General features: G+C 36.4%; 1 pseudogene; it reads right to left on the bottom strand.

Annotated features, from left to right (window-relative positions):
* Positions 1-3,004: 3,004 nt before the first annotated feature.
* LOC149186233 (ABC transporter C family member 10-like) lies at positions 3,005-7,402 on the bottom strand (annotated as a pseudogene).
* Positions 7,403-19,244: the final 11,842 nt, after the last annotated feature.

The following is a 19,244-nucleotide window of genomic DNA, read 5'->3' as shown; positions in this document are numbered from 1 at the left end:
TTTTGCTTCCCATACATTAAAGTTCCCATTGAGCCTTGGAGCCTCAAATAGAATTCTTTCAAATTGATTGTCTTCTATTTTAGTAGTAGAGGGAGACACATCCTTAGGAGGATTGGAGGCTTTCTTTCTTGACCTCGCCATTTGTGTATCTAAAATAATTGACTATCTTCAACAATAACACAGAAACTAATTTTGAGAAATACCTTGACTGAGTCTTCACTCTGCTGGAGAAGATGCTGAAACAAGAAACCCTTTCTTCAGCTTCTTTGACACCTTCAAAGAGCCTGGACAAGATCTTATACCATGTTGGAAATTTCTGGTAATTTCAAACAAAATTCTGAACAGAGAAAATGCTCTGTTTTTTGCACAGGGAAGCCAAAAAAATTGTTTGTTGGAGAACAGAGTTTTACCACACAAATAAAAGATTTCTATTCATTAATAAAACTGCTGATACAAAAGGATCTTCCTCTCTCAGAGGGATTACAACCATAGATTGCTTCAAATGCAGTTCCAAAACAAAACAAAAAAATTACTCTTTCTTTTCTGGAAATTGTACACTACTGTGTGTAAAATTTCCTTTACATTTACTGTTGTAAATAAAAAAAATATCCTGCATATGCTACTGCATTCTTCACATTCGTTATCTCAATGAACAAAACAAAACATTTTTACTCCCCCTGCCGCGCATTCCCTTTATTTTAACAAACAACTACACAAAACTTTTTCTCACGCTGCTGCGTGTGATGCATTACATTGCAATGAACAACATCTCAAAAATTCACACTGCTGTGTATTACAAATTTCTTCATTCATATGTGCTGTTGCGCTTCTACCCTCTCTTTGACTCTACACTATTGTGTGCATTACATCGAACCTGCTGGATAAATTCTCCTTTCACCTTCGCTACTGCGCGTTTCACGTTTTTATTTCATATGCAATGAATAACCACTTACATTGCCTTACAAACTCTGCACTGCTGTGCGTTAACAAAAAAAACTCTTGCATATGCGCTGCTGCGCATTCCACATTTCATATTCTCAACGAACAACACAAAACATTTCTTCATGCTGCTGCGTGTTCCCACTCATTTCTCAAATGAACACTTACCTTCACACTGCTTACATTCGCACTGTTGTGCTTCTCCTTCTTGCTATCGCGCTACTGCCCCTCTCTTGCATTTCGTGCTCTCAACAAAACTAAAACATTCACGTTGTTGCGTGTTTCATTTCAATCTCTCAAAAAAAGGCATTACCCTTGCGCTGCTGTGCATACCTTGTTTGTTTTCTCAACAAAAAACAATTACAATACGCATTGCTGCGTATATTGCATTTCACATATGCAACTAACACAAAAACATGACATAAATTTTTCATCTACTTTCAACAACCGGAGTAAAAATTTCATTAATTACTGTACTAATAAAGGATGACCGTCAATGGAGAAGTTCACTTCACGTCACGTCATGGTGCAGACCTGTACACAGCAACTTTAGTTTCAATCGGAAGGTGGACAACACTGACCTCAATCGAACGACTATCGCTCAGTCAAACCAAACAAACATTATGCTCCGGGAAAAGGCTATTTTGGAAATCTGCTTGTGGACACACGTCAGCTGGTGTATAGTATCGCTTCCCCTCCAGAGAATACCACTTGCTCAGTAAAAGCGGTGTGATAAAACTGGTGGTTTTGTGAATTAAATGCGCAGGTGAAATTATAATTTCAACATTACATGATCCCTGCTTTCTCCAGAATTTCGACGGCTTTATTTCTACTTTACACACGAATTTGTTGGCTAACGATTCTCCAACAGCAACGCACAGGCCTTGGCCTGTTACATTTTTGTACCAAGTAACCATTATGGAAGTACGAACACCCTCTCCCACTTCAGTCAGATAAGTGGAAACCACCAGCCTCTCCTTGGTCCGTCAAGCAAATCTAATTAGGGTAAGGGTATTTTCTGTCATTGACGTGATCCACGCTCCAAGCTTGATTTCACACTCTATTGAAGGTTCCCACTTGTTGAAAATCAATCTATCTCTCCATACATTAATGGTGATTAATTTTTTTGTCCCTTGGAGCTCGGAAGATGAATTGGAACATTTAGCTAGTGATCACTTCCTTCAGCTTCAAAGCCAAATAAGGATATATCATAATGTGGTCTTTAGTCTAGAGTAAGCAGCTAGGAGGGTAGCTTAGACTATAACAGTATTATACGAGACTCTTTCAGAATCCAACAAGCAATATGGGTTCTACATGCTTATAAATCATCTCATCCGAGAGAGACTGGGCAAATATACCCCTTTGCATTTCTCTGCTTGCAACTTGGTGCCAGAACATCCATTTTTGCTGTGTAGAATGCGGTTAGAAGAAGGAACATCCATTGGTGCCAGAACTTCAGGGGCAATGGTACCATCTATGTAGGAGTTCCTGTACAAATCTTATGGGATGTGCAATACTAGTTGTTTAATCCTAAACTGGGACATCATGCCTTATTCATTTCCAAGTCCATGATCCAGCCACTCGATTGCCTCAGTTCTAACAACACGAACGACTCAGGCATTCATGGGGATTTAAGGTATGGAAATAGAAAAATACAATGGGACTACTTACAAATCGATTCTAAATAATAAAATTCTAAAAATAGAATTGGTGATAACATTTGCTTATACCCTTCGTATTACTTAATACTCTAAACCCAGGCTACGGCAACTAACCAAGCGAATAATCAATTCCAATTGCATAAATAAAAAAATTATATTCTGGAAATTAAATGACTTAGAGACCCCATCATTTAAATCGTCCCTACTCTTCCACACGTTCTCATCGTAACTACTTTACATGGAGCTTCAGCGTAATAACCTCATTTATATTTACGCCGTAAGGCGTTCCCTCTGGAAACGACTCCCCTCTAGCATTACGTGTACATTTGTGGGCCTTTGATTTCTAATGTTAGACGATTAAAATAGTTTCAACCGTGCGATTAATTCTAATTACAACCATGCGATTAATTCCAATTAACCGTGCGATTAAGACTGGTAGCGGGTAGCGCTTGCTCTGCACTATCCATTGTCTGGAACACTTCTGCTACCAGAACGCTTCTGCTGAAAGTGTGGCCCATCTAATTACATGGAAGAGGATGCTTAAAGCCAATATGAGTTGGAGTACTGTTTTCCAAGTCTGATGAAACCAGAAAGGAAATTCGCCAATATGATAAGCATCTACAGCCATATAATTCATGATTTCTCCAGTTGTATGCACCTGTTTAGCAGCTAGCTTCATTGGTCAGCTGTATTTGTTTCTGATGGATTGCTGCAACAAGTGAAGAGCGCATCTGCAGACCAATCCATCTAGTGCCAAAATAACATTGCCTTTGAGATATGGACGCTATGGTCTTGGCAATAAAGAGTGTTCCTACCAAAAAAATGATTCATATTTGAATGACTGTCTAACTTCTGAAACTCCAATAAAGGCATTCAAAACAAGTGGTGCAGAAGACACAGTAAATACATTGAGAAAAGCATAGAACCCAGTCCTTGCCATATTTTTCCGGTGACAACAAACCAAAGCCCAGAAAACTGATGGAGTGGCAGATGGGTTTTTCTGCTTTTCGCCTCAACAATTCTTTTGTAAATGTTGTATATATATTTTGTACTTGATCATCTACACACACAAGGAAAATCATCTTCTTCTAGAGGCTGCTCCTTTCCTTTGGAAAAAAGATAATTCAACCACCAAAATGGCATCATGCTGAAGAATCCTGCCTTGGCAAAAGGAGTCACATTGGAATTTAACTTCAACAGATCTTCCTCGGAAACCCTCTGGCTGGAGTTGAGATATCTGATCTTCCTTCAAAGGCCCTATAAAGATAGTGAGTTGACATTTTAAGTGAGTTGATATTTTAAGGACTAATTCCAAAATGCAACAATACTTGGCAGAAGATTGAAATGGGCTAGGGCTGTTGGTATATATATATGATTTGTGAATCTTTTGATCATTCTCTATTGGTCTACATATTTTATGAGTGATTTTAATATTTGTAACAACATTCTTCGATTGTTCTTGCAGAGAGAAATCCTTTGAAAAAATCCACAAAGGGCCATGACTTATCATCACCTCAATGCAGAAAATTTAGTTACGATGAGGTCAAGGAAATAACTGGTGGCTTTGGAAGGCAAATTGGCAGAGGAGGATTTGGGCCTGTCCGTCTGCAAAATGGGCTTGAGGTAGCTGTCAAAGTACTGTCAGAGTCATCAAAACAAGGAGACAAGGAATTCTCAACAGAGGTATGTATGGTTGCTTAATTGATCAGTGTTTCACATTTTCCTATATAAAGAAGAAAGGTTTTTTTAATTAAAGATAAAATATTTTTTTCTCTAGAGAAACATTTCGGCATTTTTAAAAATAGATATGTGCAAAGGGCAGTGTGACTCACTGAAAAGAAAGGTATAATATTGGTTACTATGCTTTCGAAAGTCACAATAAAAATCCTGTGCCCTTTGTGGGTTATTGTTGTGAAGCAGGAAATCAGATATTGATTTACCAGTATATATCCAAGGGAAACTTGGGGGGAATTCTCCATGGTATGGGTCAAATGCTGGGCTATCTTGTCTTGTGTTTAATCTTGGAAAACAATTTCAATTTATCTATATAGATATATGTGTTGTCTTATTGTGCAGTGTATATATAGATATTCTTAACTATTATTTTCTTGCTGTACAAGGCCAAATCATTGTTGTAGAAAGGTGCAACGTACAAATTAGTACTAGCTACATATTAACTGTAAAACCCTTATATCAAAATAAAATCACCACATTAACCATAAACAGGCTAGTAGCAGTATGAGCATCAACAACACTGAAAGGATCATCCAAAAGATAAATATCAGAATCTTGATATAAGGCACGGGCAAGCTATCCGCTACTTCTAGCCACCGCTGAGATTGATACCTCTTTCTCCTATTTCAGTCAGATCGCCAAAGGGAAGATTTTGGAGGTCTTTATCCAGTGAAGAGTTGAAGATAACTTCCTGATATTTCTACTCGTCCATGGAACGTCCAAATAATATGTTGTTCCGTACTGTTCCAGTTTGAATCCATGCAGTCTGAGAAACATGTGCGACGGTGTCATAGACTTGCAACTGCAGTGGTAGGGTTGAAAACGTTAAGAAGGAGAATCCATCAATTTAAATGGTTGACAATGTTAAGGTAAGGGGATAAATAATTCATACTCACACTACCCCTCAACTTTGGTACTTCTCCGAGTATCGCAGCTAAAAGAATTGATTTTCCAGATCCAACTTCTCCACAAATTGCCAATTTTTGGCCATGCTTAACCTCTATATTTATGTTTCTCAATATGGGCTTTGATGAACTGGAATCCCAGCTTAGTGTTGTAGAACTGATAAGAAGAGACAGGTCAAAATTCTGATGAAATACCATTACCCGCTCAACCACCCCATCCTGTAATTCGGCAGCCTTAAGAAAGTTGATGATACGACTTAATGAGACATTGGCTTGAATAATAACATTGATTACATCAGGAATTAGTCGAAGAGGTTCTTGAACGATGCGCAAAGTGGCTATGAACGTGAAGACGTTGCTTGGAGTCAGAGGAATTTTAAGAAAATAGTAGGTTACAAACGTTGCAGTCGAAATCAAAACAGGAGATGACCAAAACAATAACTTATTGTAGGCTTTAATAAGTTGAACTGCAGATAGCCATTTGAACTCTACCTTATGCATCTTGTCAATACTTTCTTTGAAGCGTTCCTCCCATGCATGAAATTTCAGTACTTTCATATGCACCAGTGCTTCTATGGTAGCCCTTAACCGCTGATCCTGGGCTGACATGAGTTTAGTTTGAAACTTATGTTGTAACTTTCCCATTAGAGGGTTACAAAGCATGGTAATGATGATAACTACCGAGGCTGAAAGTGTGGCCCATCCAATTACATGGAAGAGGATGCTTAAAGCCAATATGAGTTGGAGTACTGTTTTCCAAGTCTGATGAAACCAGAAAGGAAATTCGCCAATATGATAAGCATCTACAACCATATAATTCATGATTTCTCCAGTTGTATGCACTTGTTTAGCAGCTAGCTTCATTGGTCAGCTGTATTTGTTTCTGATGGATTGCTGCAACAAGTGAAGAGCGCATCTGCAGACCAATCCGTCTAGTGCCAAAATAACATTGCCTTTGAGATATGGACGCTATGGTCTTGGCAATAAAGAGTGTTCCTACCAAAAAAATGATTCATATTTGAATGACTGTCTAACTTCTGAAACTCCAATAAAGGCATTCAAAGCAAGTGGTCCAGAAGACACAGTAAATACATTGAGAAAAGCATAGAACCCAGTCCCTGCCATATTTTTCCAGTGACAACAAACCAAAGCCCAGAAAACTGATGGAGTGGCAGATGTGTTTTTCTGCTTTTTGCCTCAACAATTCTTCTGTAAATGTTATATATATATTTTGTACTTGATCATCTACACACACAAGGAAAATCATCTTCTTCTAGAGGTTGCTTCTTTCCTTTGGACAAAAGGTAATTCAACCACCAAAATGTCATCCTGCTGAAGAATCCTGCCTTGGCAAAACGAGTCACATTGGAATTTAACTTCAACAGATCTTCCTCGGAAACCCTCTGGCTGGAGTTGAGATATCTGATCTTCCTTCAGAGGCCCTATAAAGATAGTGAGTTGACATTTTAAGTGAGATGATATTTAAGGACTAATTCCAAAATGCAACAGTACTTGGTAGAAGATTGAAATGGGCTAGGGCTATCAGTATCTATATATGATTTGTGAATTTTTTGATCATTCTCTATTGGTCTACATATTTTATGAGTGATTTTAATATTTGTAACAACATTCTTCTATTGTTCTTGCAGAGAGAAATCCTTTGGAAAAATCCACAAAGGGCCATGACTTATCATCACCTAAATGCAGAAAATTTAGTTACGATGAGGTTAAGGAAATAACTAGTGGCTTTGGAAGGCAAATTGGCAGAGGAGGATTTGGACCTGTCCGTCTGCAAAATGGCCTTGAGGAGGCTGTCAAAGTACTGTCAGAGTCATCAAAACAAGGAGACAAGGAATTCTCAACAGAGGTATGTATGGTTGCTTAATTGATCAGTGTTTCACATTTTCCTATATAAATAAGAAAGGTTTTTTTAATTAAAGATAAAATATTTTTATCTCTAGAGAAACATTTCGGCATTTTTAAAAATAGATATGTGCAAAGGGCAGTGTGACTCATTGAAAAGAAAGGTATAATATTGGTTACTATGCTTTCGAAAGTCACAATAAAAATCCTATGCCCTTTGTGGGTTATTGTTGTGAAGCAGGAAATCAGATATTGATTTACCAGTATATATCCAAGGGAAACTTGGGGGGAATTCTCCATGGTATGGGTCAAATCTTGGGCTATCTTGTCTTGTGTTTAATCTTGAAAAACAATTTCAATTTATCTATATATATATATATATATATATATATATATATATATATATATATATATATATATATATATATATATATATCTATATATATATATATATATATATATATATATATATATATATATATATATATATATATATATATATATATATATATATATATATATATATATATATATTCTTAACTATTATTTTCATGTTGTACAAGGCCAAATGCTTTACAACAGTTGGTTGACTGGAAAACAAGGCTTGACATTGCATTGAATGCAACTTCTTAACTATTATTTTCTTGCGGTATAGGGCCAAATGCTTTACAACAGTTGGCTTACTGGAAAACAAAGCTTGACATTGCATTGAATGCAAGCTCACTGGAAAACAAGGCTTGACATTGCATTGAATGCAGCTCAAGATGAGTGTCTTTCCCTCTTGAAAAAACCATGAATTTAGACTTTGTCAATGTCTTTGTAAAAATAATAATTAGGGCTAGAATACTTGCATAATGGTTGCAAAACTATCATAATTAACAAAGATATCAAAACTACTAATATTCTTTTAAGTGAACGGATGGAAGCAAAACTATCAGACTTTGGGCTATCTAGGTTTGGCCCCTCAAGCAAAGGAACCCATGTCTCAATAGATGTGAAGGGCACATTCGGCTACCTTGATCCTGAATATTACACATTTCCCATTCAATTTTTCTCTCTATTGTTTCATTCAATTTATTTGGAACTTAAATTCAAAAGAGAAAATGGATTCTTTGATTTCATAGTGCCGTTGTTTTGAACAGATATGCCACTATGCACAATTTGACAAAGAACAGTGATGTATATAGCTTTGGAGTTGTGACTTTTGAGATAATATCTGGGAGAGAACTAGTGGATACAAATGTTTCTGGTGAAAACAGTCATATCGTCTAGTGGGTAAGTTGCTGTGGATTCTGAATTTGTGTGCAGCGAAGATTCATGATTCGCGAAGGAAATATTGAAGGCATTTTAGATAAAAGGGTACTTTTTGTGACAAGTCCTTTGTCCATTAAAAAAAACAGTAATCTTGATGATGGATCCTCTTATATCCATATCTTTCTAGTAAAAAATATTAGCATTCCTCGTATGCCAAATGCGGCATAATATGTAGAAGGGAAGAGATTTGAATACCTTGTTCTTTGAAAACCATTGTGACTGGAAAGCACTGATAGAGGACTAATTCCAAAATGCATTGAGATGAAGTATGTGAACGACTTTGTTCCGGAGGCCCTATAAATATAGTGGATGACATTTTAAGTGAGATGATATTTTAAGGAGGTTCAAAACTTTTGTAAAATTTTGGCTTTCCAATAGAGAAGTGATGTGCATTGTTGATGTATTATTGCTTTGCTGAAGATTAATACAAGTTTTTGGTGATTCTGGCTCACCTTAGTTTGTAGTGTATGTTCTTGCTATACTGATTTCATATGTTTTCCATTTTCCTCTCAGATTATATCATAAATAGCTTTTGGATGTTTTTCTCATGAATGTATGGATTTGTTGAAGTCAGATATTGATGTATAACGCCTATATGGACATGGAAATTAAATCCTTAAAGTGCACACTATGTATCTTTGCATCTTATCCTCCATCTCATCATCCATATCTGCTTAATCTGCTTCACTCTGATTTTTGCTACATAGGATTCTTAAAGATAATCCTCCTTGTTGAACTCTTCTATCCCATATGCTACAATCTCTTACTAAACTGCAGACCCGGGTGATGAAGGTCGATGTATATTTGCATTGATGTTTCGGTGAGTCAATTTTTCATCTTAATTTTATGTGTTTCCTCCGGAAGAGGGTTCCGAATCACCTATATTCTGTGAGAGATTTGAATACCTTGTTCTTTGCAAACCATTGTGAAAGCACTGATAGAGGACTAATTCCAAAATGCAATAGTACCTGGTAGAAGATTGAAACGGGCTAGGGCTAGGGCTGTTGGTATGTATATATGATTTGTGTATTTTTTTATCATTCTCTATTGGTCTACATATTTTGTGAGTGATTTTAATATTTGTAACAACATTCTTCGATTGTTCTTGTAGAGAGAAATCCATTGAAAAAAGCCACAAAGGGCCGTGACTTATCATCACCTCAATGTAGAAAATTTAGTTATGATGAGGTCAAGGAAATAACTGGTGGCTTTGGAAGGCAAATTGGCAGAGGAGGATTTGGGCCTATACTCTATGGCCATCTGCAAATATTAATTATTATTTCCAATGACCATTTACATCCATTATAATCTACTATTTGTAATTTTATTATTGAAACTTAACAAACATCTTAGAATATCAAGAGCCCATCTTTGTTACAAGTATTATACTATCTATAAGTTTCAAATAATGTAAATCATTTAGCTTCATCTTCCACCTTTACATGCAATTTTCTTTATTAATTCTTATTTTCAATGACCATTTATTTTATGCCTTACGGCGTTTCCTTTGCAACATCTGGTGCAAATGCTAGTTTATGCGCTTGGAAATGAGAAGCCGTTTGACAAGAACGTTATTAGATACGTTTTATGAGTTTGTATTAGTTGAATACTTAGGGTGGTCGAGATGACAATGTCTGTTATAAATAGGTGAAGTTGAGAAAATATAATTTATTAACATAATCATATTTATCAATGTGGTTGATATATGTCCATAGTTTCCAACGTAATTAATATAGATAGATAAACTTATATCAACCATATTAATAATTATTATGTATATTTTTTAAAAACCAACTATTTATGATTATTAATAACTATATAAATAATAACTATACTTATGATTATTAATAACTATACAACTAATAACTATATTCTTATATAGTTATTATTATATTATTATAATAATAATATAATAGTTATATAATAATAATTATATATTATATTGTTTTGTTATAATAATAATAATAATAATAATATAGTATGATTACAATAATAATATTAACTCTAGTAATTAACAATAATTATTTTAATAACAATAATTATCTTAGTAAATGTGCTTGATATATCCATAAGGCTTCATTTATATCTATTACACAAACTATTGATAAATATATAATAAAAATAAATTATTTCTCATACTCATTTTTTATAACAGGTAAATAAATAAATACTTATTTTATTAAAAATAAATAAATTTTATTATTGTTTTTAGAAAAAAATAAATATTTTTATTTTATTATATAATAATAATAATAATTTACTAAAAAGATGAATAAATAATAGTAAAATAAGTAATTATTGTTAAAAAATAATAATATTTACTTAATTAAATATAGGTAAATAATAATAATATGAATATTAATTAATCAAATAATAATAATAAAATAATTAATTCATTTTGCATAATAATAATTAATAATGTAAATAATTAACAATAATAATTAATTCTTTGTCACAGTGTGACGTTGGATCATGGAGACAATCTTTGTCACAAACCGACATTTGAGCATGCTTGACCATGGTTGACTATGGTTCACCATGTTTGACACAAAAGATTAACAAACCATTTAGATTAATACTAAACACCCAAGATTGACCATGGTTGACCATGTTTGATTCTATAAAACATGGTTGACCATGATCAATAAACCCAATGGAATAATAAATCTAAGGGATAACAATTATAAACCCAAGGGATATAAACCCTAACATCAATATTATAAACCCTAAAATAAACATGGTTGACCAAGGTTGATTTCCATATAGAGACAATCTTTGTCACAATCCGACATTGGACAATGGTTAATCATGGTTCACCATGATTGATTTTCATATTGAGATAATCTTTGTCAAAACGAAACGTTAGACCATGGTTGATTTCCATATCCAACCTTGTTTGGGCATGGTTGAACATGGTTGGTTATGTTTGACCATGGTTGAAAATAATTAATATTATAAACCCAATGCATTGATATTATAAACTGAAGGGATTAATACTAAAACCCCAAGGGATTATGAACCCAAAGGAATAATATTAAACCCAAGGGACTAATATTATAAACCTAACGTATATAAATGCTAAGATAAATATTATAAACACTAAAATAAACATGATTGACCATAATTGATTTTCATATTGAGATAATCCTTATCATAATTCGATGATGGACCATAGTTGACATCATAATAAACAATGGTTGAGCAGGGAATAATAAACACAAGTGATTGATATTATAAACCCAAATGAACAATAAACCCAAGGGATTAATACTAAAACCCCAAGGGTTGATTTCCATATAGAGACAATCCTTGTCACAATGCAATGTTGGACCATGGTCAACCATGGTTGACCATGATTGATTTTCATATCGAGACAATCTTTTTCAGAACACAACGTTGGACCATGGTTGAGCATGGTTGATTTCCATATCCATATGGTTTGACCATGGTTGAACATGGTTGGCTATGATTGACCATGGTTTACCATGATTAATATTTATAAACCCAATCGATTGATATTATAAACCTAAGGGATTAATACTAAAATCCCAATGGATTATGAACCCAAAGGAATAAGATTAAACCCAACAGACTAATTTTATAAACCCAATGTATATAAACCCTAAGATAAATATTATAAACAATAAAATAAACATGATTGACCATGGTTGATTTTCATATTGAGACAATCCTTATCACAATGCCATGTTGGACCATGGTTGACCATGGTTAATTTTCATATCCAGACAGTCTTTATCACAATGCGACATTGGACCATGGTTGATCACAATTGATTTTCATATTGAGAGTTCATCCTTATCACAATGCCATGTTGGACCATGGTTGACTATGGTAAATTTTCATATCCGGACAATCTTTGTCATAATGCGACATTGGACCATGGTTGATTTTCACATCGAGACAATTTTTCTCAGAACACAATGTTCACACATGTTTGACCACGATTGACCATGGTTGACCATGTTTGATTATATAAAACATCTTTGACCATCGTCAACCATGGCTGACCATGATTGTCCTTGACTTTTATATGGAGACAATTTTTGTCATAATGTGAGATCCGAGCATGATTGACCACAGTTGACCATGGTTGGTTATGGTTTACCATGGTTGATTATCATTTATATTATAAACCCAAGTTAATAATAAACCCAAGGGATTGATATTATGAACCCAAGGGAAACACAAACCACGAGGATTAATACTAAAACCCCAGGAGAATATGAACCGAAGGGAATAATATTAAAACCAAGGGACTAATATTATAAACCCAACATTGGTAAAATTTAATATAAATATTACAAACACTAAAATAAACATGGTTTATTTTCATGGTGAGACAATCCTTGTCACAATGCGATGTTGGACCATCATTGATCATGGTCGAATATGGGTGTTTATTGTTGACCATTGTTGAATAATATTAAACCCTAGTGTTATAGACATATTTGGGCACTGAAACCCCAATCACATATGTCCATAAACCAAGGGCTTCTAAACCCTTAAAAGTGTTGTTTCATACCCTAAAGGAACAAGGTCAGCTGATTACATCATTTTCCAGAAGTTCTCCCTTAAAAGCTGCTCAGAACTGGTCAAAACTGGACCATACAGACTGCTCCATGCTCAGGGTGCAATGCATCTCACCTATTACACACGGGGGGTGCAATGCATACTGAAAAGCCCTTCTGTAGGGTGCAATGAGCTATAGCAGACAAATGGCAGAAGAAGTTTGCTAGGTGGAAACTCAAAGAATATTCTAGAAACTGCTCATATGACACTTGCCTCTCTGAATTCCCCGAGGGATGAGTAAGAGATCATAAAATCTCCAAGTGGAACAAAGAACTACCAGTGAAATGACACTAATCAAAATCCCAGAAGCTGACTCACTCTCCTGCAAACATCTATATATGGATCCCTCATCCCAGAGATCCAAAGGGCTGGAATTTTGTAATTTGCAAGGAAGTGTTATTGGTTTCTCTTTGAGACATTGTATTGTTGGGTGATCTTGCTTTGTATGAGGTGAAGAGGGCTTTCATGTTGGGAGGATGATGCTGGATGAGACAGCTTGGTTGTAATCCTCTCTTCTACTACTTCTATCAATAAAGCTATTTGAGTTTTCCTCCATATACTTGTATATCTCTGAATCTTGTATTTATATATGCATTTGTACGGTTAATGTACATCTGATCCTACATTGTTTATGGTTATAGATCTCTATGCTTTGATGGTACTTTGTTGCTTTGACTCTACAGGTGTTCTTTAAAGCGGGACAAGTGAGAAAGGAGTGGTGAAAGTTCTATCAAAGGGGAGAGGAAATAAGCAAGGAGACAAGCGAAGGACTGAGGTTGGTACTCTCTGCTTCTCTTTCATCTATCTCTCATAAAGGAAAACACAAGTAACTTTAGTTTATTTGTTTCTAAGGTAGCTACCCGTCTTAGTGGGACTAGCAGTTCTGAATGGGCACTAGTTTTCTTGATAACAAAATGGCGACTCTGCTAGGGAATGAATATTTTGTTTGTTTTGTTACTATTTTTTGCTTTATAAACCACAGACAGAGCCTGAAGTTAAGCCAACTAGCCTTCGAACTGCTTTTGCTATGTAACTACAAAGTAGATCAGCACTGCTTCAGTCAATCTCCGGGTTGGTTTATGAACTGAACATCTGACTAGAAAACATCCTAAATGCCCTGGTGGCAGCTCAAATAACATCATTATATCAGACCCTATACTTTGTGTTTACTGACAATCATTAGCTCAGCCTAAATCCCTGAACTTAGCTGCGAACTCTGAGTGGAAACCAAGCTCAGTGTTGTCCCTGGACCATCGCACTGTCTCTCATAGCAATCTGGATGCATTGCACCTCTCGTGTGTTACAGGTGAGATGCATCCATGTTTCCCTATGTTACAGGTGCGATGATTGAGTAAGACTGTTTTTGCCTCCAAATTTTGGTTTTTTCTTCATTGTCTTCAGCTTTATTCAGTAGTTTTATTGTTTATGATCAGTATATCACTGTCGAAACCATCTTCCTTTGCATTATTCAGCCTCCACTGATAAGTAATTGTGAATGTTTTTTATGTATTTTTCATCATTTACAATTCTCCTTTGCAAATAGTAGCTTAATCGAACTGTCGTCTTTTGATTTGAAAGTGTCGCAAGTGTCGTTTTCAGTCAAGAAAAAGAGTGTCATAAAGCATTCCTCTTTTAGATAGTCGATTACACTTTTTCCATTGTATTTGATTTGAATTAATTGTATTTCAAGTGTCGAAAGCAATTTTAAATTCGAAATCGCAAAGTGTCATCTTAGTCTTCCTTTCTTTTTTTGAATTCGAAATCACAAAGTGTCGTCTTAGTCTTCCTTTCATTTTTTTTGAATTCGAAATTGCAAAGTGTCATATTAGCCTTCCTTTCGTTTTTTGAAGAGAAAATTGTTAGTACTGTCGCTTTTAAAGAAGATAGTTTAGATCTGTACTTAGATTTCTTTTGTCATTCTCACATTAAGGAAACCGAGAAAACAATACATGCATCTGCATGTGCATTTAGACTGCATGCTGAAATTGATTTAGGAAAAGTGCATCTAGTGTGTGCTCTCTGCTCTATGTTGAAAGAATTTCATCTCTCTTTGCTTAGTAGCTAGGATTTTCATTGCAAAAAGAAAGTAAACGGTTGTTTACCATCTTAGATTGCATATTTAGGAATTGTATATCTACATCATGCGGTGAACCTTAAAGGAAAATTTCTTAAGAAAGATCAATTGTAAAATAAACCTCAATGAACATAAAAACGCTTTAGAACCTAATGCACAACATCTAGAAGTCTAGGCTAGAGACTTATTCCGGTGTCGTAAAGCCTGGTAACTATCGCTTTCATCGTAGGTTGGGTGATTCCTCCTCTTTGAGACGACAAGTGCCAGTACAGATTTGTGCTCCCACGTATCGTCGAGTATATATTAGGAGACCATAATAGGCTACATCCTTTATCCTTAGGAAGCTGTGTCTACCGCCCTATAGATCACAATGCACTGAACACAACATTCAGGAAGATTGACTGCCGTACCGTAAAAAGTATTTTGCAGTTTTGCAATTGGTTTGGTAATCCCTCTATCTAGATTTCCAGAGTAGTCACTTTCATTCCTTTTCAGACTCCTTAAAAGAAAAGGTCCATCTGAGAACTTGTCACCTTAGGCTCAATAAAAATCAAAGGTGACTAGAGTCATCTTTAGCTTTTTCTCGAATCTTAAAAATTGAAAAAGCAAGTTGCGTTAAAGCTTCATAAAATTTATTTTAATCGGAATAACGTCATTGTTCCCTCGTTGGTCTTAGGTTGAGAAAATGGAGTCTACCAATCAAGGATTTCCCCTTGGGGGAAATCCTAGTCCCTTCTCCTCTTAGGGAGATGTTGGTGCTCCACACATGGCTACATTGTCCCTTCCAGGACTCACAATTAACCTGCCAGTATGGATTTTCTCGACCTCTATTGTTCAAAAGACCACAATTCCTCAGCAATCAAATCAGCAACCAGATGATACTGAAGTTTCTTACCCACCTTCTACTTCGTTTCTTTCTCCCTCTCCTTCTTCCTCTTCACTTGGTGAAGCTAGTAACGCTAAAAACCAAGTAACTGAGAAGAAGAAGAAGAATCCAACAGTGAAATGGGGCAACCATGCATCGTCTAGCGAAAATCCACACACTGCACCTTCCAAACCTAAATCTCCATGTGTCATTTGCAAGGGAGACCACTATCATCGAGATTGTCCCTGCATCCCACGGATCCTGAGGGACTAGTCTCCCCGCTTGCACAATCTGGTGTCTTCAACCTCTGACGTTAACATTGGGAGCACACCATCAACTAGTGAAAATGAAGTCAATGGACAGAAAGGAAGATCTAGATTTCCTTGTAGGCTGTGTGAAGGCAATCATGCCCTCCACCGTTGTCCCTTCTTGGACGAAGCTAAAAGATTCTTGGATAACCATCCTGCTTCACCACAATGACTTCCTCCTGGATACAAGAAACTCTAGCCGAGTCCATCGCTAGTTGAAAATCTGACTGACTCACCTTTGTTGTTAGTCGAAGCACCTATCATTGAAGATAAACCCTCTGAGTCCACACCTACCAAAGTCAACAGGTTGAGACAACAGTCGACCCAGCCTTGTCTTCAGAAGGTCCACCTTCAGATGATACTGTCACCAGAGAGAATGAGAACGACGTCGTTCAAATTCTTTTTGTTAACGCAGAATTCGATGAGGATGGGGGCAATCTACCCATTCCTTTACCACAGGAAGGAAGTTCGTCAGAGATTTATCCAACCATTTATTCGGTCCCTCCTCTAAGCAATCTAGTTGTTTCCTTCGATTGGAATCTACTAGGGAGACCGTGCCTACCATCTAATGTACCATTTCGAATCATAGTACAAGCTTACATAATGATCATGGTTGGTACTATCATAGACGAAGGGGGTTCTGTGAGTATCCTTTCCTCAACTGCTTAGAAAGCGCTTGGTTCGCCATCGCTTCTGCTTGAGATTTGAAATCTGACAGTCTTCAACAAAGGAACCAGTCGACCGTTAGGGATCCTTCCAAACTTGCCTATAACTTTGAGAAGGAAAACTATTCATCTAAACATGATGGTAGTCCAAGGGCCTCTAGATTAAAATCTACTCGTTGGGCGTGACTACATTTATAGCATGGGAGCTATTGTTTCCTCACTCTTTCGAGTGATGTGTTTTCCGCATGAAGGCGGAGTGGTCCACCTAGTTGATCAGATTTCGTTCCCTGGTTCAAACACAGCTACTAGTGAAATGCCATCCCTAACTAGTCTTTTTGCACAAGGAATGTCTCATCAACCCCCAGTCTGTCCACCTGATGATCACGAGTGATTCAGTGATTTTGATTGAAACCCAGGGGACAAGCGCCCTGGTCTGCTTCGGCAGGAAAACCCCAAATATAAGGTAGGTTTCGGCGTGGGATATATGACTAGTTTGATACCCTTGTCCGTTTAAGAAAATGGATTTAGATTGGAAAAGGATTCCCTTGTCAAAGGTTATGTGACTGGCACTGACAACAGTCACCCTTGTCCATTTCGATGGACGAAGCCAAGGAAGTGTTTTGTCTGCTACGTGGATGGAACAATCTTGCTAATGCAAGAACTTCCGTATGGTAACCTGGAAACTCTACTTCGTTATACTTGGGGGCATGCAAACCTTTTTGCATGCAAGTGAAAAACGACCTTTTATTTTCTTAGTTTGTAGGCTCTCAACCCTTTAACCTCGTAGGTTGGTCATTCCTAGCTTGCATACAAAAGGCTTCGGAGCAAAGTTTCGAATGGGGCAAGCTCCCTAAAAAATGAACCTATCAATGAGACATCCTTATTATACGACTGGCACGAGCAGTTTTACGCGAAGTTCAAGCTTGTTAAAAAATAAACCTAGCAATGAGAAAATGTCCCCGCCAAAGTTCAAGCTCATTAAAAAATGAACCCACCTTCGATAAATAACTATTGCGATCGCATAATTATCAGCTTTTGAGCCTTGGTTGTGTTCTTACCATCACCTCCACTATCTTTTAGCAAATCATATGCCTCCATTTGATTATTTACCATTTTGAGGAATAGCTGCGATGAGTGATTCTATTAGCCACCTTCTTTACACTGTCGTGATTGAAAAGTTCCAAACCTTACCTAGAACAAGTTGCTATCCAAAAACATCACTGGTTCCTCAAAAAACGAGTCTCCTTTAAGCTCTTTTCATCTGACTCGTAAAATATGAAAAGATTACCAAGCAATTGGCCTCTCCAGCTCGTTAAAGCGATCAGAAGTGCAATCCCTCCTCTAGATTTTAATCTTTTTGGACCTGAGGGATCATTACACAAAAAGATCGAGCACTTGTCTTGTTTGGCTCGTTAAAACTATCGAAAAGTCATCCCTTTCATATTATTTTGATACTTTTTCAGACTTAAGGGATTATATTATGAAAACGGACTATTGGAGTTGCCTTTACTTTCTTTTTAGACTCTCTAAAATTGAAAAGGACCGAGTTATCTGTCATTAAAATCGTTAAAACAATAGCAACAAACTTGTCCATGCAGACAAGAGCGAGTTTCACTGTCACTAGCCTCGTTAAAACAAGTGACAGGTTTGCCCGAGGGGAAAATTATAGAACAAACATATGTTATCCTCCTCAAGCTTGACAAAAATAAAGAGGTATTGGTCAACAATGACTGGGGAAAAAGGGAAGAAAACTTGAATAACTTCATTAGTAGCAAGTCGCTCTTGAACATGACACTTTCACTCCATCACCATGATTGAGTTGGGTTGGGTTGTTCTGTTCACTCGTCATATCACCATTGGTCCACTGCACCATCCATTTTGGGGTTAACGCTACCAATCCATTTCAGTGTCACCGATATGTTTAGGAGAAGTCGCTCAGAGAATTCACCAACCTAGCTAACACCTTATCCGTTGCAATACCTTAACGCTCCATTCTTTCATGACCACAACCTTGAACCCTCTATCATCAGATCGTTTTCACATCCACAAAATCATTTGCTCCATTCTGTGTCGTAGATGTGGGATTCATTAAGGCCCTCCTATGATAGGTCACTTCTTTTCGGCATCAGCTCATTATCCAAGAAGTTTACTTAGGAACAACACTTTCAGTACTTTGAAGCTTGCATGCCTCAATGGCAAGTTTCTCACTTCCAGCAACAGGTTTACATCAATGGCCTTCGAACGAAAGATTTTGCATGGTTTTCAATATCAACTCATGTATTCACACCACGTGAATTGTACTGCAGTACCTTGAGGGTCATTATCA

Source organism: Pinus tabuliformis, chromosome 3_1, assembly GCF_031772625.1.
Source record: "Pinus tabuliformis cultivar Carrire ecotype Pingquan chromosome 3_1, CPIR1, whole genome shotgun sequence".
In the NCBI taxonomy this organism is placed as follows: domain Eukaryota; kingdom Viridiplantae; phylum Streptophyta; class Pinopsida; order Pinales; family Pinaceae; genus Pinus; species Pinus tabuliformis.
The sequence above is the reverse complement of the archived record's forward strand: the minus strand, read 5'-3'. Positions and strand labels throughout refer to the sequence as shown.